Source organism: Dama dama, chromosome 1 (genome assembly GCF_033118175.1).
Source record: "Dama dama isolate Ldn47 chromosome 1, ASM3311817v1, whole genome shotgun sequence".
In the NCBI taxonomy this organism is placed as follows: Eukaryota; Metazoa; Chordata; class Mammalia; order Artiodactyla; family Cervidae; genus Dama; species Dama dama.
This window is the reverse complement of record NC_083681.1, coordinates 80,124,890-80,151,435: the sequence shown is the minus strand read 5'-3', so window position 1 is coordinate 80,151,435 and position 26,546 is coordinate 80,124,890. Positions and strand designations below refer to the sequence as shown.

Sequence of the window (26,546 nt, the reverse complement as noted above, 5' to 3'; positions counted from 1 at the left end):
AGAGAGCTGTCTTTATGAGAAAAAAAGAAATCCATTTGAGTTAATTCAAATACCTGGTAACATTTCAGCAAAGATGGTTTTGTACTTTGGATGTGGGCTAAGAGAGAAAGGATAGAACACAGATGTTGCATTTGCAAAAAACAGAAGTGAAACGTGGATTTAAATTAATTATTTAAGAGTCATACAACCGAGATACAACACAGTGAATTGCTTAATAAATTTCAATGCTTACTCATTTGTACACTAATTTTCCTCTTGCTTTGGTTACTTTATTTGGTATGCTCTGTTGTCCTTAGTTTTTATTCATGTTTAATGTACTTTGTTAATTTTTATCAATAATTTATTAATATTATTTATTACTATTTCTACTATGTCCAGCAAACTTTTTAAAGGGAAATATTTACACCTAATGTAAGTTTAAGTTGAAATTAAAGGATGTTACTCACTGGCAGAAAAGTTATGATAAACCTAAACAGTGTATCAGAGCAAAGACATCGTTTAGCTGACAAAGATCTGTATAGTCAAAGCTATGGTTTCTCTAGTAATCGTGTATGGGGATGTGAGAGCTGGACCATAAAGAAGGCTGACCACTGTAGAATTGATGCTTTTGAACTGTGGTGTTGGAGAAGACTCTTGAGAGTCCCTTAGACTGCAAGGAGATCCATCCAGTCCATCCTAAAGGAGATCAGTCCTGGGTGTTCATCGGAAGGACTGATGTTGAAGCTGAAACTCCAATACTTTGGCCACCTCAAGCGAAGAGTTGGCTCATTGGAAAAGACAATAATTCTGGGAAGGACTGGGGGCAGGAAGAGAAGGGGACAACAGAGGATGAGATGGTTGGCTGGCATCACCAACTCGATAGACATGAGTTTGAGTAAACTCTGGGAGTTGGTGATGGACAGGAAGACCTGGAGTGCTGCAATTCATGGGGTCAAAAGAGTCGGACACGACTGAGTGGTGCTGGAGAAGACTCTTGAGAGTCCTTTAGGCTGCAAGGAGATCGAACTAGGTAATTCCAAGGAGATCAAACCAGTCAATTCCAAAGGAAATCAACCCTGAATATTCACTAGGCGGATTGATGCTGAAGCTGCAATACTTTGGCCACCTGATGCAAAAAGCCAATTCACTAGGAAAAGGAAAAAAAAAAAAAACCAACAACAACAACCTGATGCTGGGAAAGATTAAAGGCAAAAGGCAGAGGGTGGTGGAGGATGAGATGGTTAGATAGTATCACTGACTCAATAGACATGAATTTAAGCAAACTGCTGGAGATTGTGAAGGACAGGGAAGCCTGGAGTGCTACAGTGCAGATGGGGTCACAAAGAGTCGGACACAACTTAGCGACGGAAAGCAGACACACTAATTTATTTATAATAAATGGCCAGAAAAAATTATATTTCACTGACTGATTTCACTTTTCAGGATTGGCAGACACACTGGAGCAGCAGGTTATCCGCTTTTTGCTCTTTTCTGTGATTTACACACTTACAGTTGGGAATGTTAGAATGATCCTCTTAATCAGGACTGATTACTGACTTCACACACCCATGTACTTTTTCCTGGCTAACCTGTCCCTTTGTGGGTGTTTGTTATTCATCCATCATGACTACAAAGATACTGGTAGATTTATGACCAGAGAAGAAGACCATCTCCTTTGCTGGCTGCTTTCTGCAGATGTACTTCTTTTTGGCCTTGGCCACAAGTGAATGCATCCTTTTTGGGTAATGGCCTATGACCACTGTGTGGCCACATGCAACCCTCTCCTTTACTCCTTGATCATGTCCAGGACAGTCTCCCTGAAAATGGCCGCAGGGGCTTTCACTGTAGGACTGCTAAACTCCATGTTTCAAATTAGTTGAAGAAGCAGCTTCGCACTCCGCAGTTCTAACGTTACCCATCACTTCTGTGACTTCCCTTCAATTACTAAGCTCTCATGTTCAGTCGCATGTCTGTATGAAATCACCTCGTGTGTAGGAGCCGTTGTGAACACAGCCAGAAGCGCACTGGGATCCTCACTGCCTACTCCTACACTCTCCTCTCCACCTTTTGTGTGCATTCAGGGGAGGGAAAGTGCGAAGAATTCTTCACATGTGCCCCTCACCTGACTGATATCATTCTGATTTATTCCACCTCCATCTACACTTATCTGAGACCTACTTCCAGCTACTCCCTGACTCAGGATTAGTTGGCTTCTGTCTTTTACACAGTGGTGATTCCCATGTTGAATCCTCTGATCTACAGCCTCAGAAATAAGGATGAAAAAAAAAGGGTTTATGAAATGTAATTACTAGGAAAAGGGTTCCTTTATTTTGTGAGTGGTTCATTTTCAGGACTAAATACTGTGTCTTGAAATTTGAAATACTGGTCAAACTTATTTTAATTAGAGCATTGTCTATGTAATCATGTTCTGTTAATACTCAATTCAGTTCAGTTCAGTTCAGTTGCTCAGTCGTGTCTGACTCTTTGCGACCCTATGGACTGCAGCATGCCAAGCTTCCCTGTTCATCACCAACTCCCAGAGTAAACTCAAACTCATGTCCATTAAGTTGGTGATGCCATCCAACCATCTCATCCTCTGTCATCACCTTCTCCTCCCACCTTCAATCTTTCCCAGCATCAGGGTCTTTTCAAATGAGTCAGTTCTTCACATCAGGAGGCCAAAGGATTGGAGTTTCAGCTTCAGCATCATTCCTTCCAATGGATATTCAGGACTGATTTCCTTTAGGATGGACTGGTTGGATCTTCTTACAGTCCAAGGGACTTTCAAAACTTTTCTCCAACACCACAGTTCAAAAGCATCAATTCTTTGACATTCAGCTTTCTTTATAGTTCAACTCTCACATCCACATATGACTACTGGAAAAACCATAGCTTTGACTAGACAGTCCTTTGTTGGAAAAGTAACATCTCTGCTTTTTAATAGGCTGTCTAGGTTGCTCATAACTTCTCTTAGAAGGAGTAAGCGCCTTTTAATTTTACGGCTACAGTCAGCATCTGCAGTGATTTTGGAGCCCCCCAAAATAGTTTGTTATGTTTCCCCATTTATTTGCCATGAAGTGATGGGACCAGATACCATGATCTTAGTTTTGTGAATGTTGAGTTTTAAGCCAACTTTTTACTCTCCTCTTTCACTTTCATCAAGAGGCTCTTTAGTTCTTCACTTTCTACCATAAGGGAGGTGTCATCTGTATATCTGAGATTATCGATATTTCTCCCTGCAATCTTGATTCCAGCTTGTGCTTCATCCAGTCTAGCATTTCTCATTATATACTCTGCATATAAGTTAATATTATACAGCATTTATGTAATTTATCCCCATTAGGTAAGAGCATAGAACTTTCTTCTAATCATTGTATATTTCACTAGATCCCTAAAATAGAGATTATAAAGAAATTTAGATTAGGGAAATAAAGGACTGAGTATATAGAGACAAAAGTAACAAGGTCACATGAAACGAACCATTCAATGAATTTTCCCTTTTTTGATGTGTTTGTTCTCACCATTTATGATTTGTAAGTGATATATATTACTGGTGGCAAAATATTTTAAATTCATAATATATTTCCATTTTATTTTGCTGAATCATTTCCTGGGGATATGCTTAAATAAAATTCAAGAATGTTATTTTAAAAGTAAAATCTTCAGCTTTTATTTCCTTTATTTCCACAAATGCATACATATTCACTAATATATAAATATAAATTTTGTGGCAGTGTTCTATACTGAAAACAGCTGTTTGGTTAAAAAGCACAATTAGACCAGTTTTTTTCTATTCTTTTCTTTTCTTCTCCAACATTTCCTATTCTTCTATGAGTCTCTCCTCCAGAGTGATACATATACACAAAGCCACATGAACACACACTCAGTTATGTTTAATCAGGGCATAGTTCCAAAACAGGTATATCGGTGTTTAATGGGTGAAACTGACATATTCTCTATAACAGACTCATGGATTTCCTGCTTATGGTAATCTGTCAACTACCAACAAAATCCTTTAAAGTTAATCTCAATGTTAAAAGCAAGCCTTAATATGAAAGTGGAATGGGAGTGACTTAATAGAACTCAGGAGGAAATTGAGAGGGGGTCAGCTCTTGTTAAGATGATAACTTTATTATATAGTTTTTGGAGAGAAATTCCCCATGTCCCTTGCCTTGAGCTTGCTGCTGAAGTGGCACCTGATAGAAGCTGTGATGTTCAGGTCAGCTGGGATGTGGTGAAGCTGACCTCATGACCTGTCATAAAGCTGTCATCCAGTTCATACATCTAGGTCCCTTTGCGGCCCACATAATTCATATTGGTCGGAAGAATATTCATGGGCTTAGTAGTCAGCATCTTCTCCAATTTATTTCACTCAAACAGTGGTGGATTTCAGGTTAAACTTACCCAGAAATGTGGTGAGTTACATACACACACATTTACACACAGATACACACTCACACATATGCATACATGGGGGGGGGAATTATAATTTTGTAGTGGGTTATATAACCCTTTTGCAATAAGCTAAAATTATAAAAAAAAAATAGGCAAGTAAATAGCCAATTAAAATTTTTTTTTCTCTTTGGAAAGCAACTTCAAAGTAACACAGAGATATGTAATCAAGTTATGATGAAAATCTGCACAGTGTGTGATTCCATCTACCTGTACGTGATCATATTTTAATTACTTTTGAGAATGGAGTTTCTGCCATTAGAGTATTGACTCATAATTAAATGCTATAGTCTAGTCCCCATTGTTACCCAACCCTCTTTCAGGAAAAAAAAAATCCAGCTTGTGTATATATTCATGTCTCAAATTTTTACACAGAAAGAATCCATACTGTCTCTGATTTCATTTCACTTCAAACATGAAAATTGTCTCTTTATAATTTTTATGCCTCAACTGAGTTATTAGAGAAGATTCTGATAAGAAAGAAAATAACAGACCAGATGAATTAGTACTGGGAAGGATGTTACTGGGTACATGCTGCTGTCTCTATTGTTCCCTGCTGAGAACAGGTATAGTGACTGCTACTATAGGGCACTGATTTGATAATGTGTTTTGTAAATGAGAACAGTTGTGTGGTTAACTTTTAAAATGCTACATAATCATTCTCAAGAATATAATAGGTGTCAAAATACTGGTTATTTGAAACAGGTTATGTTTGCTGCTTGGAGAACATAAAAGTGATGTCCAGATGGCAAGTCATACATTTTGAAGATGAGGGAATATAGAGTCGTCTTTGTGAGAAAAAAATGCATTTGAGTTAAACAAAAACCTCCTCAGAAAATGGGAAAGACTTCAGCAAGGTTAGTTCTGAAACTTATATTTTGGATATGGGCAATAGAAGAAAGAATGGAACATGAATGTTGCATTTGCACAAAACTGAAGAGAAACATATGGACTTAGACCAAGGATTTGTGGATGCTTCAACCTACATTTAATACAGAGAATTGCTTAATAAACTTCAACATATATTCATTTTTTCATGAATTTCTACATTATTTCAGTTGCTCTATTTACTATACTCTTTTATCCAAAGCCTTCATCACCGCCCCCCCCCCCCCCCCCGCATATGCCACTAACCTCATTAACATTCCTATTACTTCATGTAAACATTGAACCGTGAAATGTTTCCATCTAATGCAAGTTGAAGCATAATATATCTGTAATAAATGGCCAGAAAAAATTATACTTCACTGACAGAGTTCATTCTGTTGGGATTAACAGACACATTGGAGCTACAGGTTATCCTCTTTTGCCTTTTTTCTATGATTTATACGCTTACATTTGTGGGGAATGTTGGGATGATCTTCTTAATCAGAATGGATTTCCGACTTCACACACCCATGTATTTCTTCCTGGCTAACCTGTCCTTTGTGGATGTTTGTTATTCATCCACCATCACCCCAAAGATGCTGGTAGATCTATTATCAGAGAAGAAGTCCATCTCCTTTGCTGGCTGCTTTTTGCAGATGTATTTCTTTATAGCCTTGGCCACAACTGAATGCATCCTTTTTGGGTTAATGGCCTATGACCGCTATGTGGCCATATGCAACCCTCTTCTTTACTCCTTGATCATGTCCAGGACGGTCTGCCTGAAAATGGCCGCAGGGGCTTTTACAGCGGGCCTGGTGAACTCCACGATAAACACCAGCTATGTAAGCAGCTTGCCATTCTGCAGTTCCAATGTCATCCATCACTTCTTCTGTGACAGCCCCCCACTTTTTAAGCTCTCCTGTTCTGACACACGCCTGCAAGAAAGCATCTTTTCCACATTCGCTGGTGTGAATATAGTTGGGACCCTGCTGGTGACCCTCACCTCCTACTGCTACATTCTCTTCTCCATCTTCCGTGTGCATGCAGGGGCGGGGAGGCGCAAAGCGTTCTCCACGTGTGCGTCTCACCTGACAGCCGTCATCCTGTTTTATTCCACCTCCATCTACACTTATCTGAGACCTACTTCCAGCTACTCTTTGAATCAGGACAAAGTGGCTTCTGTGTTCTACACAGTGGTGATCCCTATGTTGAATCCTCTGATATACAGCCTCCGGAATAAGGAAGTAAAGAAGGCTTTATGGAATGTGATTACTAGGAAAATAGTCCCTCTATTTCTAGGATTGTTGCCTTAATTTTCTTGACTAAAGAGAGCATGTTTTGATGTTTTAAAGTGTGGATAAAGTTTACTGTTTTTCATTAGAATATTTTCTAATTTAGAAATTTTCTAATTTCTAAACACTAATTAATAGTGTTTTATTATTACTCACATACTTGTATCCAATTGGGTATAAACTAACTGATATTAAATGTGTATCAGACTGTTACAAAATTATAAACTTTCACCTGATTATTTTATATTTCCATTGCGTTATCAAAATCTGTGCTTATTCATAAAGTAATCTTGGTTAGAGAAGTGGTTATTAAGTATTTAAAGACAAAAATAACAGTATCACATGAAACTAGCCAAGTAAAGAACTTAGAATTTTCAGTTTATTTTTTCCAATGCTTACGTTTTCACCATTTATGTTTTGTGATAGATTCTTATATAGCACATATGACATATTTTTAGTTTTGAATAGATTCCCATTTTATTTCATGGAATAATTTCCTGGGAATATGCTTAAATCAAAATTCAGGAATATCATTTTAATAGTAAACACATCAACTTTTATTTCTGTTATTTCTACAAACATATTCATTATAAAGAAGTTATGAATTTGTATAAAAGAATGAATTTAGAAAACTGTTCTCTGATTAGAGTGCACCACTTACAATAGTTTTTCTTCTATTGCCCTCTTTCCTTCTCAAAAATTTCCTATTCTTTTCTCACTTTCTTTCTTCCACATGATTTATACACTCAAAGCTACCTCACACACATTTAGCTACTCCAGAATTTAATTAGTTCTACTGATAGACGTTGACATTGAATGGATGTAACATACATATTATGAAAATATATCAATTAACAATAAGTAATCAATTAATCATAATACTAAAGCTAAGCAATAATATGAAGGTGGAATGGGAATTGGCTTATTAGAACTCTAGAGTAAAGTTAGTGGGGTTCAGGGTTTGCTCAAAAGATCAATTCACATATAATTTTTGAAGGAAAATTCTCCATGGCCTTCCTTTCCTCTTTCTGCCAAAGTTGTGTCTGATAGAGGCTGTGATGCTCAAGTCATCTGGGATGAGGCAGAACAGGTCATGATCTGTCACAAAAGGTCATTCAGGTCAAGCGCCCATGGCCCTCTGTGGTCTGAAGAACATCCATGGAGTAATTCGTCTTGTCTCTGCACCCCTGGGCTGTGCTCTCGGTCCATATTTTTGCCTTGTTCCTGGAAGCCCTGCAACAAGCTCATCAGGCTGATCTCAGCAAAGGTTCACTCCTTCACTAACTGACTCACCTGCATTCCGCTGCACCAGCCAGCTGCTCTTTGGTTGGTCTCTTTCTACTTTCTCTGTCGTAGGTACTTCTGGGATCAAGATAGTTCACTGATAAATACTAATATTCTTCTCCTTCCACTAAATGTTTTACTTTCTAGTAAAACTTAGGAATAGAAACATTGTGTTCAGGATGAAATATAGTTATTCTGAGATTTGGGTGTTTTGACATATTGCATTTAGGTCATGTCACTGTTCTCTAACTCAGCCTTCTACATTTAATTAATCTTGTTTAATTAAGCTTGCAAATATTTAAAACTGAGGGAGTTTTTTTTTTTTTTTTAAATTAATGAATGTGTGCTCCTTATATCTGGAGAAGGAAATGGCAACCCACTCCAGTATTCTTGCCTAGAGAATTCCATGGACAGAGGAGCCTGCTGGGATGCTGTCCATAGGGTCGCACAGAGTCAGACACGACTGAAGTGACTTAGCATGAATGCATGCATTGGAGAAGGAAATGGCAACTCACTCCAGTGTTCTTGCCTGGAGAATCCCAGGGACGGAGGAGCCTGGTGGGCTGCCATCTATGGGATCACACAGAGTCAGACATGACTGAAGTGACTTAGCAGCAGCAGCAGCTCCTTATATACATTTAGGCTAATTTTTAACCTGCAATTTTTGTAAAATGTGTTTTTAAAATTATTGTATGTTCTTTCTTATTAGGGCATCCCTCATAACTCAGTTGGTAAAGAATCTGCCTGCAATGCAGGAGACCTGGGTCCAGTCCCTGGGTCTGGCAGATCCGCTGGAGAAGGGAAAGGCAACCCACTCCAGTGTTCATGCCTGGAGAACCCCATGGACAGAGGAGCCTGAGGGGCTACAGTCCTTGGGGTCACAAGAGTCGGACACGGCTTAGTGACTAAACCGCCACCCTGCCTTTATGCCTGTTTGAGCCTGTTTGCTATACTCTACACTACTTCCTGTTTGTCTAATTTTCCAAGTTCTTTATCTCATTTGAATGTTTAATGTTACCACCTTTTCCAAATATACAGTTATCAATACATGTTTTGCCTTATTCAACTGTTTATGAGTAATTTATTCACTGAAAGTAGTGAAGTTTGAAACCTACACCTTTGGCTTTGTTTTGGTCTACATTAATTAGTGTTTAGGTCAGATAAATCAGGCTTATAATACCTGCGAATGTCACAGTTTGGAAAAGATGGCAAAAAGTAAGTAAACAAGTTGGAAGGAATGACATAATCCATATTCAGTAACCACATGGATCCAAATAAATAACTAAAAAGGGGGATATTACTAAGAAACAGAGCCCTGAATTCAGACAAAAAAAAAATGTGCACAAAGTGTTTGATATTAATATATAATGATGATTTTTTTAAATTTAGTTTGTTAAACAGAAATTTCACAACAGAATTTTCATGGGTCTACTGAAAGCTGAAAATTATACATTTCGTAAGCAATGATTAAGTAAAGGTTAGTACTGAGATTAAGTGAAGAAATAATCTTATTTCACTTCATACTGCTCAAGTTAAATTAAACACAGTGTATTAATTCATAATCACATTTCAATGAACAGAGATGAAAACATATGATGTCAAAAAGGTAAAATGTAAATAGTTAGGTGTACAGAAAATATTCTAATATTAATTAATTGAATTGATGTGAGAATATTCAATCTGTAGAGATTAATGTACACATAACGATAATGAAAATAGGTAGTTTTATTGCAAAGATATAGCTTTATTGGACATGTATATAACTTTATAAGAACAATCTTAAGGCAAATAATTTTATTAAAACTATATGGAATATATGATAAATAGAACTGTGGCACCAGAAAACAGAAATTTGGTCATTTTTTACTAATGTGGGATACAATTTATAGCTTTGGTGGGAAAATGCTCAAATTCTCTTTAAATGTTGTAATATTAGTCCTAAAATGGAAACATTGCATGTACCCAGCCACCACCCTTAAGTCTCAAAATAGTCCCTGGGATATTTTAGTTATAGAATAAATATTATTCTCCTTAGATTTGTTACTAAAAAAAAAAAGATAGTAATTATTGGCCATGGGATTTCAAAGTTTTGCAAACAAGAGATCAATCTGATGATGAGCATAGCAAAAGTTCTGAGCTAATAAATTGGGTTCAAAACATTCAATCTCCTGACATTGTCTCACCACTTAAACCTTGCATTGTAAAAAATAGAATTTTTAAATATAATTTATTAACTATGGTTGTGTTGTGTGTGTCAATCATTAACTCACTGGTAAAGGAACACAAGAGAGATTAAAGTACATAGATCTGTTACACATATGCATGATTCTACTTCATGTCCCTGATATCAGAGCTCAAGTTGTGTCCATTCAGTATGGAGGGGGAAATGGAATAAATTTCCCAAGTGTAAAAAAATTACAACTACAGAGGCAAAGACAGAAAGATTTTCTCCAGGTTCTTTTTCAAACAGTTGCAGGAAATAGTTTAGTTGAACTGTTTGGTATAACAGGCACTGCGGAATCAGTGACTTGGAGCTGAGTGAGTGCAGTTATGTGGTATATAATGACCATGTGGAATGAGGAGGTAAGGGTGAAGGATGTTCTTGGATAATTTATGCAGAGAGAGAGGAGAACAAAAACAATGCCTCTACACTAATTGGTTGAACTATGACAAAGATAAGAAACTCCTACAATTCTAAGACCTGAGGGCTCTGAAGAAGGGATTCCAAGACAACATCCCAGGTTCAGGGTGAAGCTCACTGTGATGCTGTTGTTCAGTCGCTCACTTGTGTCCAAGTCTTTGTGACCCCATGGCCTGCAGCACACCACGCTTCCCTGTCCTTCACTATCTCCCGGAGTTTTCTCAGACTCATGTCTTCTCCGGTGTACAACTCCACCGTTAACAATCATTCAGGGTCAGGTGGCTTTGATACTGGTAAGTTCCATAGTTTCTGGGATCATTCTGAATGTGTTTTTTCCTATTTCATTGCCAAGAACTGAGTCAAGCAAGTGGAACGAGAAACTGGAAGAACATTTGGGCTTCTATGGAAAAAGATAAATGAAGGAGAACTGCATTTGTTAGTGGTGTTTCAGTCTCTTTCATGGTGTACCAAGAAGAGATAGTGAAGGGAATCAAGGAGAAAAATGACATGATTTTATCTACCTCATAGAAAAAACACTGTCTTTGAAAAAAAAAGATTGATGAAAGTGAAGAAGTATCAAAAATAACATTGTATAAAGCATATTTCAATATAAAAAGTATACAAAAATATAAATTTTTTAAATTCCCATAAAAATAGAAGGAAATGAGTGAAATTAATTAATATTTAGAAGAAACAGTAAGCATAATTTGATGACTGACTAATGTAGGTTAAATAGATGAAGAAATATAAATAGATCATATTTTCTCTTGTGGTTGATTTTAGGTATGATAAAATTGAGAATGAAAACAGAGGAACAAGTTTGGAAAGAAACTGTATGTAGATATTGTGACCATTTCTCACAACATACGTACCATATCAACCCTAGTTTCCCACATGGATTATTGCAACCACATCTTAAGTGTTCTGCTTCCACTACTATGTGCACTAAAGTATATTGTGTTGCTCTGTCATAACATCTCTCAGACATTTTCCTTACTACTAACAATGGAACAGTACACATTATATGTGATTCAGTTCAGTTCAGTCACTTAGTCATGTTTGACTCCTTGCGACCCCATGGACTGCAGCATGCCAGGCCTCCCTGTCCATCACCAACTCCCGTAGTTTACCCAAACTCCTGCCCATTAAGTCGGTGATGCCATCCTGCCATCTCATCCTCTGTCGTCCCCTTCTCCTCCTGCCCTCAATCTTTCCAAGCATCAGGGTCTTTTCAAATGAGTCAGCTCTTCCCATCAGGTGGCCAAAATAATGGAGCTTCAGCTTCAAAATCAGTCCTTCCAAAGAACACCCAGGACTGACCTCCTTTAGGATGGACTGCTTGGATCTCCTTGCAGTCCAAGGGACTCTCAAAGAGTCTTCTCCAACACCACAGCTCAAAAGCATCAGTTCTTCAGCACTCAGTTTTCTTTATAGTCCAACTCTCAGATCCATACATAACCACTGGAAAAACCATAACCTTGACTAGATGGACCTTTGTTGACAAAGTAATGTCTCTGCTTTTCAATATGCTGTCTAGGTTGTCATAACATTCCTTCCAAGGAGTAAGAGTCTTTTTAATTTCATGGCTGCAATCACAATCTGCAGTGATCTTGGAGCCCAGAAAAATAAAGTCAGCCACTGTTTCCAATGTTTCCCCATCTATTTGCCATGAGGTTATGGGACCAGATGCCATGATCTTAGTTTTCTGAATGTTGAGCTTTAAGCCAACTTTTTCACTCTCCTCTTTCACTTTCATCAAGAGGCTCTTTAGTTCTTCTTCACTTTCTGCCGTAAAGGTGGTGCCATCTGCATATCTGAGGTTATTGATATTTCTCCAGGCAATCTTGATTCCAGCTTGTGCTTCATCCAGCCCAGCATTTCCTATGATGTACTCTGCATATAAGTTAAATAAGCAGGGTGACTATATACAGCCTTGATGTACTCCTTTTCCATTTTGGAACAAGTCTGTTGTTCCATGTCCAGTTCTAACTGTTGCTTCCTAATGTGCATACAGACTTCTCAAGAGGCAGTTCAGGTGGTCTGGTAGTCACATCCCTATCAGAATTTTCCAGAGTTTATTGTGATCCATACAGTCAAAGGCTTTGACATAGTCAATAAATCAGTAATAGATGTTTTTTCTCTAACTCTCTTGCCTTTTTGATGATCCAGCAGATGTTGGCAATTTGATCTCTGGTTCCTCTGCCTTTCCTAAATCCAGCTTGAACATCTGGAAGTTCATGGATCACGTATTGTTAAATCCTTTCTTGGAGAATTTTGAGCACTACTTTACTAGCATGTGAAATGTGTGCAATTGTACAGTAGTTTGAGCATTCTTTGGCATTACCTTTCTTTGGGATTGGAATGAAAACTGACCTTTTCCAGTCCTGTGGCCACTGCTGAGTTTTCCAAATTTGCTGACATAATGTGTGCAGCACTTTCACAGCATCATCTTTCAGGATTTGAAAGATCTCAACTGGAATTCCATCACCTCCACTAGCTTTGTTTGTAGTGATACTTCCTAAGGCCCACTTGACCTCACATTCCAGGATGTCTGGTGTGGTGAGTGATCACACCATTGTGATTATCTGGGCCATGAAGATCTTTTTTGTATAGTTCTTCTGTGTATTCTTGCCACCTCTTCTAAATATCCTCTGCTTCTGTTAGGTCCATACCATTTCTGTCCTTTATTGAGCCCATCTTTGCATGAAATGTTCCCTTGATATCTCTAATTTTCTAGAATAGATCTCTAGTCTTTCCCATTCTATTGTTTTCCTCTATTTCTTTGCATTGATCTCTGAGGAAGGCTTTCTTATCTCTCCTTGCTATTCTTTGCAACTCTGCATTCAAATGGGTATATCTTTCCTTTTCTCTCTTGCTTTTGGCTTCTCTTCTTTTCACAGCTATTTGTAAGGCCTCCTCCGACAGCCATTTTGCATTTTTGCATTTCTTTCTCCTGGGGTTGGTCTTGATCCCTGTCTCCTGTACAATGTCATGACCCTCTGTCCATAGTTCATCAGATACTCTGTCTACCAGATCTAGTCCCTTAAGTCTATTTCTCACTTCCACTGTGTAATCATAATGGATTTGATTTAGGTCATACCTGCATGGTCTAGTGGTTTTCCCCACTATCTTCAGTTTAAGTCTGAATTTGGCATTAAGGAGTTCATGATCCAAGTCACAGTCAGCTCCTGGTCTTGCTTTTGCTGGCTGTATAGAGCTTCTCCATCTTTGGCTGCAAAGAATAAAATCAATCTGATTTTGGTGTTGACCATCTGGTGATGTCCATATGTAGAGTCTTCTCTTGTATTGTTGGAAGAGGATGCTTGCTATGACCAGTGCATTCTCTTGACAAAACTGTATTAGCCTTTGCCCTGATTCATTCTATACTCCAAGGCCAAATTTGCCTGTTAACTCCAGGTGTTTCTTGACTTCCTACTTTTGCATTCCAGTCCCTTATAATGAAAATAGTATCTTTTTTGGTATTAGTTCTAGAAGATCTTGTAGGTCTTCATAGAACTGTTCAACTTCAGCTTCAGAATTAGTGGTCGGGGCATAGACTTGGATTACTGCGATATTGAATGGTTTGCTTGGAAACGAACAGAGATCTTTCTGTCGTTTTTGAGACTGCATCCAAGTACTGCATTTCAGACTCTTTTGTTGACTATATTGGCTACTCCATCTTCTAAGGGATTCTTGCCCACAGTAGTAAATATAATGGTCATCTGAGTTAAATTCACCCATTCAATCCATTTTATTTCACTGATTCCTAAAATGTCAACATTCACTGTTGTCATCTCCTGTTTGACCACCTCCAATTCGCCTTGATTCATGGACTTAACATTCCAGGTTCCTATGCCATATGGCTCTTTATAGCATTGGACCTTGCTTCTATCACCAGTCACACCCACAACTGGGTGTTGTGTTTGCTCTGGCTCCGTCTCTTCATTCTTTCTGGAGTCATTTCTCCACTAATCTCCAGTAACATATTGATCACCTACCGTTCTGGGGAGTTCATCTTTCAGTGTCCTCTCTTTTTGCCTTTTCTTACTTTTCATTGGGTTCTCCAGACAAAGTGGTTTGCCATTCCCTTCTCCAGTGGACCACGTTTTGTCAGAACTCTGACCTATGACCTATCCATCTTGGATGGCCATACAACGCATTGCTCATAGCTTCATTGAGTTAAGCAAGGCTATGGTCCATCATTGAGTTACAGTTAATCTAACTGAGATGATTAAGTTTTACTGAATGCTTCAATAAATAAAGGCTGAATGCATAAATTATTTTAAATAGTTTAGCAAAGATTCATAGTGCAAAAGAGTAATACCACAATCTCTCATATGTATGTAACTTTCAACTAAAGATAAATTCTATATATGGTGTGAAGGGAGGACCTTAACTCATAACAGACTAGATGATGGGTGAATTCTAGATAATTTTCAAATTCCTTTCTGTGTGGTTAAAGAATGGTATTTTAATACTTTTAAATTTTGTATGCACTGATTGCATAAATAGATACTGCCCAAGTTAAGACTGTGAATATCTTAAACAGCTTTTCCTAGGAGGACAATTACCCTACTCTCCAAAGACGTGGAGCACTTGGAGACACATAAAGGGGCGTGGGTAAGTAGCTAGTGCTCCCCAGACCATATTCAATAGAGAGGGAAACTGTTGCAGCACTAACTGACTTGGAGGCGGCTGTGTTTATTTCTTAAGTTGTCTCAATAAACAGTTTATTGAGTTTAAAAATAGAGTTTGTTGTGAAGAGATGTCTCCACGGTAAAAACAGACCATTTCTATTTAAGTGCACTGATTGATTTAAGGTATGAGCTTCAAGGGAAAATAGTAAGGATTGAATTAGTTACTTGAATAATTCAAACCAGACATGTATATTATATAGGGCAATATTCATTATAAAAGAGAAAGGCATATTGACTTCTTCACAACATTTTTAAAAAAAGGTAAGCAGCAAGTATTTTAAGCAGCTTATTTTATAGTAGTGTATTCTTTATAATTAAGGAATGAAAAAAAGAATAAAAAACTTCCTTTCAGTCAAATTCATTAATGAGATAAATCTCCTGAACTTGAAATATGCAGACTGTAACCACAAGAAATCAGACTCTCATTTCTATGACTGTGAGTGAGATACTGCATTTCGCACTTGCTTTCTGATAATTATTCAGATATAGATATTTTAAATAGATATTACATGACCTTCACATGTCTATAATGCATTTTGCATATTCACAATATCTATATATTTTCATAAGTATACATGCATATTCATATATATGTATATATATATATGTGTGTATGTATATATGTATACACATATATATCTGAAGGTAGAAACATATGCAAAAGCTGACTTTGCATTTGTCTGTTGTCAGATCTGTGACTGTTATGATCAAATTTCTTTACCCATTTTTTCCCTTTTTCTTATTTAATTACTGCTAAAGACCTCAAAATTATCTAATTACCTTTCAAGGTCTAACATGTAAAATATAAGTAGAGTTGTTAAGATTGTTAAGGGCCATAATGAGGTTAAGGACACATTACATCAAATCCTTATCTATTTCATATTCTGAACTTCATGTGAACATATGACTTGCTATGGTGTTTTATTTGTACTATAAACTTCTGTGGTATATCACATGGAATTTGCATGATGATGACAAGAACGTATTATTTTTCTGATGGAAGTTTAAGCCTCTCTTGCAGAGTGGTCTGGAGAATGGTGGTGTTGGGGGAGGGTGTTGCTGAGCTGCGCCCGGCAGTGGAGCCTTACTGATCACACTGCCCTTTCATTATCTGAGATGCAGCTCACAAGAGAAACGGCAAAGAAAACATGAAAACAAACACATACAAAAATTGAAAATTAAGAAGCTCAAGGCTGAAAAATACAAATCAAAAGCTAATAGAAACCAAACTGATCAGGAAAGAGAAGCATTTTTTCAGAAGAAAGTGCCCTCCATTACCTAGAGCAATTCTTATCCTGAAAATGGGCTACACAACATATTTTTTTGTTTTTGTTGTTTTCTGTTTTACTGTTACTCATAAACTCATAATCTTTAATGTGAGTCAAAAGAAAGAGTCTAAGATTGTTTTTTATTTTTACACTGTGGTATTTTAGGATGCTGGATTTGATGTATTAACAAAAATACAACAAAAAAATGGGTAGCTATCATGTAAATTGATTTGAAATCATCGAATTATTTTGTCCAGTTTTGCTGCTGGACACGGTGCATCTGAGTGACCTTAAACATTTAGTTAGTTATTTATTTTACTGTACAACATTGTATTTTTTTTTTTTTTTGCCATACATTGACTTGAATCCTCCATGGGTGCACATGTGTTCCCCATCCTGAACCCCCCCTCCCACCTCCCTCCTCATCCCCTCCCTCTGGGTCATCCCAGTGCACCAGCCCCGAGCATGCTGTATCATGCATTGATCCTGGACTGGCAATTTGTTTCACATATGATAATTTACATGTTTCAATGCCATGCTCCCGTTATCATTCCACCCTCACCCTCTCCCACAGAGTCCAAAAGACTATTCAATACATCTGTGTCTCTTTTGCTGTCTTGCATACTGGGTTATCGTTACCATCTTTTTAAATTCCATATATATGCATGAGTATACTGTATTGGTGTTTTTCTTTCTGGCTTACTTCACTCTGTATAATGGGCTCCAGTTCATTCACCTCATTAGAACTGATTCAAATGTATTCTTTTTAATGGTTGAGTAATATTCCATCGTGTATATGTACCATAGCTTTCTTATCCATTCATTTGTTGATGGACATCTAGGTTGCTTCCATGTCCTGGCTATTATAAACAGTGCTGTGATGAACATTGGGGTGTACATGTCTCTTTCAGTTCTGGTTTCCTCTGTGGGTATGCCCAGGAGTGGGATTGCTGGGTCATATGGCAGTTCTATTTCCAGTTTTTTAAGGAATTTCCACACTGCTCTCCATAGTGACTGTATTAGTTTGCATTCCCACCAACAGTGTAAGAGGGTTCCCTTTTCTCCACACCGTCTCCAGCATTTATTGCTTGTAGACTTTTGGATAGCAGCCATTCTGACTGGCATGAAATGGTACCTAATTGTGGTTTTGATTTGCATTTCTCTGATAATGAGTGATGTTGAGCATCTTTTCATGTGTTTGTTAGCCATCTGTATGTCTTCTTTGGAGAAATGTCTGTTTAGTTCTTTGGCCCACTTTTTGATTGGGTCTTTTTTTCACAGATGGAATCCAGAGGGTAAAATCCACCAGAGTGGAAACAGACTACATTGGTGGAGTTCATCTTGCTTGGCTTCTCTGATACTTCTGACCTACAAGGATTTCTTTTTGGGATGCTTTTAATCATGTATATGATTATTCTGATGGGAAATAGTCTCATTATTATAATAACCAAGATGGATCCTTCCCTCCAGACTCCCATGTATTTTTTCCTAGGGAATTTTTCTTCCTTAGAAATATGCTATGTATCAGTCACTGTCCCTGGGTTATTAACAGATCTCAGTAGACAAACTAGAAATATATCCTTTCTAGCCTGTGCTTCTCAGATGTATTTCTTTCTGGTGTTTGGGGTCACTGAGTGCCTTCTTCTGACTTCAATGGCTTGTGACAGATGTGTTGTCATTTGCAACCCACTCCTGTGCACTCTCCTCATGGACAGTAGGCTGTGTGTCCAACTGGCCGCTGGCAGTTAGGTCAGTGGAATTACTACATACATAGAATTTACTTACCAGATCTCTCTACCCTTCTGTGGCTCTAGCCAGTTGAATCACTTCTTCTGTGATGTACATCCAGTGTTTAACCTTGCCTGTGGGGACACTTTTATGATTGAGATATTAGTTTATGTGATTGCTGTTCTAGTTGTCACTATTCCTTTTATGTTGATTCTTGGATTTTATATGAGAATAGTTGAGACCATCTTGAAGCTGCCTTCAGCACTGGGCAAGCCAAGGCCTTCTCCACCTGCTCTTCCCATCTCATGGTTGTGGCTTTATTCTTTGGATCAGGACGCATTACATGTTTAAGGCCAAAGTCCAGTCATTTGATAGGAAGGGACAAATTTCTCTTTCTTTTTTACACCATTGCCACACCAATGTTTAACCCTATGGTATATTGTCTGAGAAACAAAGATGTTATGGTGGCTTTGAGAAAATTCCTACTAAAATTGGACTGTGATTTAAAAATATTAATTCATAAAATTTGTTTCTTATTCATTACAGTCTCCACTCAATTTCTGTTATTTTCCCATTAGCTGTGACTTCATATTATAGGTAAATGATCTGTTATTTTTATATCACGTAAACTCTAATGTTATTTTAAATAAAAAAATAATCTCAAACTCTATTCAGGGTATTGAAAAGTTTGATATAACACATAACATTCATTAATGGGTCTTGTGAACTGTTGTTGCTTTTTAATTTTGCAGAACATTGCCTATGTTTTCTCTTTCCAATGAGATTATTCAACTTTCTTTCTCTAGTCCCAATGTATAGCCTGAAAACTAACAGGCATCAAATTAGCTTTATCAGATGAAAAGACTAAAAGCATGGTGTAGCAGGCCTGGTATTGATAGTTTCACTAAAAGATGAGTGTTTGAGAAAAAATTATATTTGAGGCATCATATTCAAGACCCAAAATGGTAACTCATTGGCAGTTGTACCTCTGCTGACTGTAGAGAACAATGGGAAGAAGCAAAGATCATTTGTTACATTGAATTTGAGAAAGGCTTTCCAAATTTTCCATATATGCTGGTAGGGCATCTTCAGATACTGGTTTCTAGACGTAGTTTTCATGTCAGAACATACTACCTGCATGAGAAGAATATAGTTTCTAGGAGAACCATTATTCTGATTGATAAAGGGTGGCAAAGAGAGATTTTCCAGCCATGGCTGACTCGCCGACCTCTTGGATGCAAGATCACTCCTGCAGAGATTTCCTTCAACATAACATGCAAACAAAGCCTTCCCAAATTTGATTCTCTGGTTTTGAACACTTATTCAGGCTCAAAAATCTTATTTTTAACTGGGTGATTTGCTCTGAATATGCCTTTTAACATTCTGTCTATTATTATTTGCTTTGAGATATCCTTATTTCCCTCACTGAGATGGTGACTGAAGCCATGAAATTAAAAGATGCTTGCTCCTTGGAAAGAAATCTATGGCAAACCTAGAAAAAGTATTAAAAAGCAAAGACATCACTCTGCTGATAAATGTCCATATAGTCAAAGTTATGGTTTTTCCAGTAGTCATGTATGGATGGGAGAGTTGGCCCATAAAGAAGGCTAGGTGCTCAAGAACTGATGCCTTCTAATTGTGGTGCTCAAGAAGACTCTTGGCAGACCTTTGGCATGCAAAGAGAGCAAACCAGTCAATTCTAAAGGAAGTGAATGCTGAATATTCATCGAAAGAACTGATGATGAAGCTGAAGCTACAATACTTTGGCCACCTGATGGGAAGAGACAACTCATTGGAAAAGACCCTGTTGCTGGAAGTGATCGCTTTTAGGAGGAGAAGGGAGCAAGAGAGGATGAGATGGTTGGATGGCATCACGGACTCAATGGACTTGAGTTTAAACAAACTCTGGGAGATGGTAAAGGATGGGGAAGCCCGGCATGCTGCAGTTCATGGGTCGCAGAGTCAGACACAGCTGAGTGACTGGACAACAACATAGGATATTAAATATAGCTCCTTGTGTGTATATATACACATGCACGTGCGGGAACACACTCACACACATGCTAGGACCTTGCTGGTCATCTATTTTGTAAATAATAGTTTGTATCTGCTAATCCTAAACTCCAAATTTGTCCCCCCTACCCTTTTTTTCCTTTGGTAACTATAAATGTGTTTTCTATGTTTGTGAGTCTCTTTGTTTTGTAAATAAGTTCATTTGTTTCATTTTTTAGATTCCATGTATAAATGATATCATACCATATTTGGATATTTGCCTTTCTCTTTCTGACTTGCTTCATTTAATATGATAATCTCTAGGTCAATCCATGTTGCTGTGAATGGTATTATTTTATTCTTTTTTGTGGCTAATATTCCATTGTATATACGTACAATATTTTTATCCATTCATCTGTCAACAGACAATAAGATTGCTTTCATGCCTTAGCTATTGTAAATAGTACTACTATGAACATAAGGAAGCATATATCTTTTCGAATTATAGTTTTATTCAGATAGATACCCAGGATTGTGATCGCTGGATCATATGGTAATTCTATTTTTGATTTTTAAGGAACTTCAATAAGTTTTCCACAGTAGCTGTACCAGTTTGCATTCCTACCAACAATGTACTAGGATTCCCTTTTCTTCATAAGCTCTCTAGCATCTATTATTTGTAGATTTTTTGTTGTTGTTGTTGTTTTTTAATGTTGGCTATTTTGACTGGTGTGAGGTGACACCTCATTGTAGTTTTGATTTACCTTTCACTAACAACTCTTGCTGTTGAGTACCTTTTCACGTGCCTGTTGGCCATCTGCATGTTTTCTTTGTAAAAATGTCTAATCAGGTCCTGTCAATTTTCTCTTGGATTGTTTGCTATTTTGCTGTGTTGTTGTTATTGAGTTATATGGGCTGTTTGTATATTTGGGGAATTAAGCCCTTGTCATTTGCATGGTTTGCAAAAGATTTTACCCAGTCCTAAGTTGTCTTTGCATTTTGCTTATGGTTTTGTTTGCTGGCAAAATCTTATATGTTTCACTAGATCCTATTTATTTATTTTAATTTTTATTTCTACTACCTTGGAGATTGAACTAAGAATATGTTGCCATGATTTATTTATTTCTCTATGCAAACAGACTCTCTTCATATGGACACCCAGTGTGATTCATTTCTCTTTGTGATTTGTGTTTTTGGTATGGAATATTTGTAGTTTATTCTGATCTTTGTAAGATCAGAATCACAGACAATTTCAACAAAAAAATGTAATTACAGAATTTTAAAAGTATGTTTTTTTAAATATATTGTCTTATTTAATCAGAGTAGAGTATTTAAAAGGGTTTTTAAAAAGGGTTGAAGTGAGTGTCATTTTCTTATTTATTTCACTCAATTACTGAGTTGGAATAAAGGTTAAACTCACTGAGACAAGGGGAGGGGTGAACACACATATGAACACACATAAACTCAAACAGAAAAGGAAAAATAATAACTTGCTAGTGGGCTCTGCACCCTTTCGGAATATGCTACAGCTACAAGGAAGCAAGTAAACAGCCAATTAAAATTAATATCTTATAAACATTGGGGAAACATTAAGGTAACAAAGAGATCAATAATCACATGAGGATGCAGGATCCACATCCCATTTGACTGCATCTAACTGCCTGTGATCTTATTTTAACTACCTCTGAGATTAGAGTTTATGCCTTTAGAGGACTGATGCCACAATCAAGACCTGTAATCCCATCCTCATGGTTACCCAACCCTCTTCAAGGAAGACAAAATAGAAGGCAGCAATGTGTATATGCTGAGAAAGTGTCTCAGATATTTACGAAGAGGTAATTCCAAATTTCTCTGCTTTTCATTTCATTTAGAAAATGAAAATCTTCATTTCACTTTTGTGCCTCAACTGAGTTATTTGGCCTTCTAATAAAAAAAGAAAACAATAAACTAGACAAGTTAGTAATGGGAAGGATGCTGCTAGGTACTTGGCACTGCCATTGACTGATGGGGACAGGTACAGTGTGTACTAATATTAATACATGGCATTAATTTGATAGTGTGCTTTGTAATGAAAGAGTTGTTTGGTTTAATTTAAAACATTTCAAAATCATGTTTATGAATATGGTAAATGTCAAAATGGTGATTATTTGAAATGGACTTTTTTTACTGCATGGGGAATAGAGAAGTGATTTTCAAGTGTTGATGCACAGATTTTTTTTAATTTATTTATTTTAATTGGAGGCTAATTACTTTACATAGATTTTAGAGTTGCAGAATATGCAGAATGGTCCTGAGGAGAAAAATTTGCATTAAGTTAAACTCACATAACTGTTCAGACCATGGGAGAGACTTCAGCTAGAATAGTTTGGTACTTTGCATTTTGGATGTAGGCTAGAAGAGAAAGTATAGAATATATATATATTGCATTTGCAGAAAATGAAGTGAAATATGTGTACTTAGCCCAATAATTTGAGAATCCTTCAACCCAGGTGTATTTTAACATGGAGAATTGTTTAATAAATTCCAATGCTTGTTCTTGGAGAAGGAAATGGCAACCCACTCCAGTATTCTTGCTTGCAAAAATCCAATGGACAGAGGAGCCTGGTGGGCTACAGTCCATGGGGTCACAAAGAGTGGGACATGACTGAGCGGCTAAGAACAATGCTTATTCATCTGTTCACTAATTTTCTTCTTGCTTCACTTTTTCTATATATTATGCTCTGTTATCCTAGAATTTTTTTTCATGTGTAACTAATTTTATTAGGCCTACTACTTCCTGTAACCTTTTGAGAGGAAAATATTAAGAGTGAATTCAAGGTTAAGCATAAAATTTCTGTAATAAATGGCCAGAAAAAATTATACTTTGCTCACTGAGTTCATCCTATTGGGTTTGGCAGACTCACTGGAGTTACAGATTACCCTATTTTGCCTTTTTTCTGTGATTTATACACTTACAGTTGTGGGGAATGTTGGAATGATTCTCTTAATCAGAACTGATTCCCGACTTTACACACCCATGTATTTCTTCCTGGCTAACTTGTCCTTTGTGGATGTTTGTTATTCATCCACCATCACCCCAAAGATGCTGGTAGATCTATTATCAGAGAAGAAGTCCATCTCCTTTGCAGGCTGCTTTCTGCAGATGTATTTCTTTATAGCCTTGGCCACAACTGAATGCATCCTTTTTGGGTTAATGGCCTGTGACCGTTATGTGGCCATATGCAACCCTCTCCTTTACTCCTTGATCATGTCCAGGACGGTCTGCCTGAAAATGGCCACAGGGGCTTTTACAGTGGGCCTGGTGAACTCCATGGTTCTCACAAGTTGTATAAGCAGCTTTCCTTTCTGCAGTTCCAATGTCATCCATCACTTCTTCTGTGACAGCCCCCCCCTTTTTAAGCTCTCCTTTCTGACACAGGCCTGCATGAAAGCATCTTTCCCACGTTTCCTGGTGTGAATATGGTCGGAGCTCTGCTGGTGACCCTCACCTCCTGCTCCTACATTCTCTCTCCTAAAGTTGTCATCTGCCTCAACCAGCTGTGGTCCATGGTGTTCATCTCGGTCAATAGGTATTCATGTAGGCATGCGGTTAGTAGTTATTTTCTCCTTCTGATTAATTTAACTCACGAACAAATGTGGAATAAAAGTTAAAATTACTCTTCTGAGGGGAGGGATACACACAAACTTCACACAGGGAAGGACAGTAGTATGGTTGTAGGTTATATACCCATTTGGACTAAGCTGCTAACACTACAAAGAAAGAGGCAATTAAATAACCATTTTTTAAATAAAGCAAAAACTTTAAAAAGACAGAGATCAGGAACCGTGTTATAATGAAGATCGCACTAGTGTTTGATTCCATCTCTCTGGGTGTGATCACATTTTAATTACTTTTGAGACTGCAGTTTCTGCCTTTAGAGGATTGATTTCACAATCAAAATCTATAAGCCAGTCCCCAAGTGTACCCAACCCCTTTTAAGGAGAACAAAATAAAGAGGCAGCAATGTGTATATACTTAGAAGTTGTCTCAAATTTTTACAAAGAGCTAATTCAAATTTTCACTGATTTTCATTTCATTTAAAACATGAAAACTGTCTTTTTATTTTTGTGCCTGAGCTGATTTATTAGAGATTTTGACAAAAAAGAAAATACTTGACGAAGTAAGTTAGTTCTGGGAAGAATGCAGTAAGAGCTTGGTATGTCATTCACTGCCGTGGACAGGCACAGTGTCTGTTACGATCTGTCATTCATTTGACAGCGTGGTTTGGGACGAGAATGGTTGTTGCTTTACTACAAGATCATTCTCAACAACATGCTGTGCTGTGCTTAGTCACCCAGTCATGTCTGACTCTTTGCGGCCCCATGGACTGTAGCCCACCAGGCTCCTCTGTCCATGGAATCCTCCAGGCAAGCATACTGGAGCGGGCTGCCTTGCCCTCCTCCTCTTAACAATATAATGCATGCCCAAATTTTGGTTATTTGAAATGGGCTGCTTTTGCTGCTTGGAGAACACAAAAGCAATTTCCAAGTGGTGAAGCATGAATCAATGGGTTGAAGAACACGCAGAATGATCTTGAGGAGAAGAAAAAAAATGTATTTGAGTTAAAGTTAAGTGTCTGTTCAGAAGATATGGGAGAGATTTCAGCAAGGGCATGTCTATATTCTATATTTTGTATGTGGGCTAGAAGAGAAAGAATACAACATAGATACTGGATTTGCCACACAAAAAAAATTAATCTGAAATGAAATATGTGGACCTTGACCAGTCATTTTTTAATCCCTCAACCCGAATGTGATACAACTGCTTAATAAATTCCAACGGTCATTCATTTTTTCTACTAACTTAACTATTATGTCAGTTTCAGTATTTACTATGCTTTATGACCCTAGCGGTTAGGTTTTCTACATGCCAACCACTGAAACTCATTCGTCTTTGTACTATTTCCTGTAAACTTTGGGCCTAATGTAAATTTAAGCATACTATACCTGTGACAAATGGCCAGAAAAAATTATTACTCTGCTGACTGAGTTCATCCTCTTGGGATTAGCAGACACACAGGAGCAGCAGGTTGTCCTCTTTTTCTTTTTTTATGTGATTTACACAGTGACAGTTGTGGGGAATGTTGGGATGATCCTCTTAATCAGAGCTGATTCCCGACTTCACACACCCATATACTTCTTCCTGGCTAACCTGTCCTTTGTAGATGTTTGTTATTCATCCACCATCACCCCAAAGATGCTGGTAGATCTATTATCAGAGAAGAAGTCCATCTCCTTTGCTGGTTGCTTCCTCAGATGTACATCTTTATAGCCTTTGCCACAACTGAATGCATCCTTTTCGGGTTAATGGCCTGTGACCGCTATGTGGCCACATGCAACCCTCTCCTTTACTCCTTGATCATGTCCAGGACGGTCTGCCTGAAAATGGCCGCAGGGGCTTTTACAGCGGGCCTGGTGAACTCCATGGTTCACACAGGTTATGTAAGCAGCTTGCCATTCTGCAGTTCCAACGCCATCCATCACTTCTTCTGTGACACTCCTCCAATTTTTATGCTCTCCTGTTCTGACACACGCCTGTATGAAAGTATCGTGTCCACTTTTGCTGGTGTGAGTATCGTTGCAAGTCTGCTGGTGACCCTCACCTCCTACTGCTACATTCTCTTCTCCATCTTCCGTGTGCATGCAGGGGCGGGGAGGCGCAAAGCGTTCTCCACGTGTGCGTCTCACCTGACAGCCGTCATCCTGTTCTACTCCACCTCCATCTGCACTTATCTGAGACCTACTTCCAGCTACTCTCTGAATCAGGACAAAGTGGCTTCTGTGTTCTACTCAGTGGTGATCCCCATGTTGAATCCTCTGATCTACAGCCTCCGGAATAAGGAAGTAAAGAAGGCTTTATGGAATGTGATTACTAGGGAAAGGGTCCCTTCATTTCTGGGATTGTTTCGTGAATTTTCTGCATTAAATAGAGTACATTGAAATTTGAAAAGCTTGATGTAAGTTAGTTTCTCATTAGAGTATTTTCTAATTAGTTAAGTCCATTCATATTCATATACATGTATCCAATTAGATATAAGCAAAGTTACTGAAGTTATATATAAACCTATGGAAGTGTCATCTAATCATTCTATATTTCCTTTGCGTCCTCAGAAATAGGGATAACTTGTAAAGAAATTTGGGTTATGGAAATAAGCAATTCAGTGTTTAGAGTCAAAAGTGACAATATCACATGAAACTAGCCAAGTAGAGTATTTGCAGTGGTCAATTTATTTTTTCCTGACGCATATTTTTTCACAATTTATAGTTTGTAATGTAATTACAGCATATATCAAACTTTTTAAACTTT

At 37.7% G+C, this 26,546-nt stretch overlaps 5 pseudogenes; all 5 read left to right on the top strand.

Annotated features, from left to right (window-relative positions):
• Positions 1-1,377: 1,377 nt before the first annotated feature.
• Positions 1,378-2,284, top strand: LOC133072239 (olfactory receptor 5F1-like; annotated as a pseudogene).
• A 3,370-nt stretch (positions 2,285-5,654) lies between these two features.
• Positions 5,655-6,498, top strand: LOC133056522 (olfactory receptor 5F1-like; annotated as a pseudogene).
• A 4,246-nt stretch (positions 6,499-10,744) lies between these two features.
• On the top strand, positions 10,745-18,786 carry LOC133072184 (olfactory receptor 10AG1-like; annotated as a pseudogene).
• A 4,256-nt stretch (positions 18,787-23,042) lies between these two features.
• On the top strand, positions 23,043-23,851 carry LOC133072129 (olfactory receptor 5F1-like; annotated as a pseudogene).
• A 182-nt stretch (positions 23,852-24,033) lies between these two features.
• On the top strand, positions 24,034-26,179 carry LOC133072071 (olfactory receptor 5F1-like; annotated as a pseudogene).
• Positions 26,180-26,546: the final 367 nt, after the last annotated feature.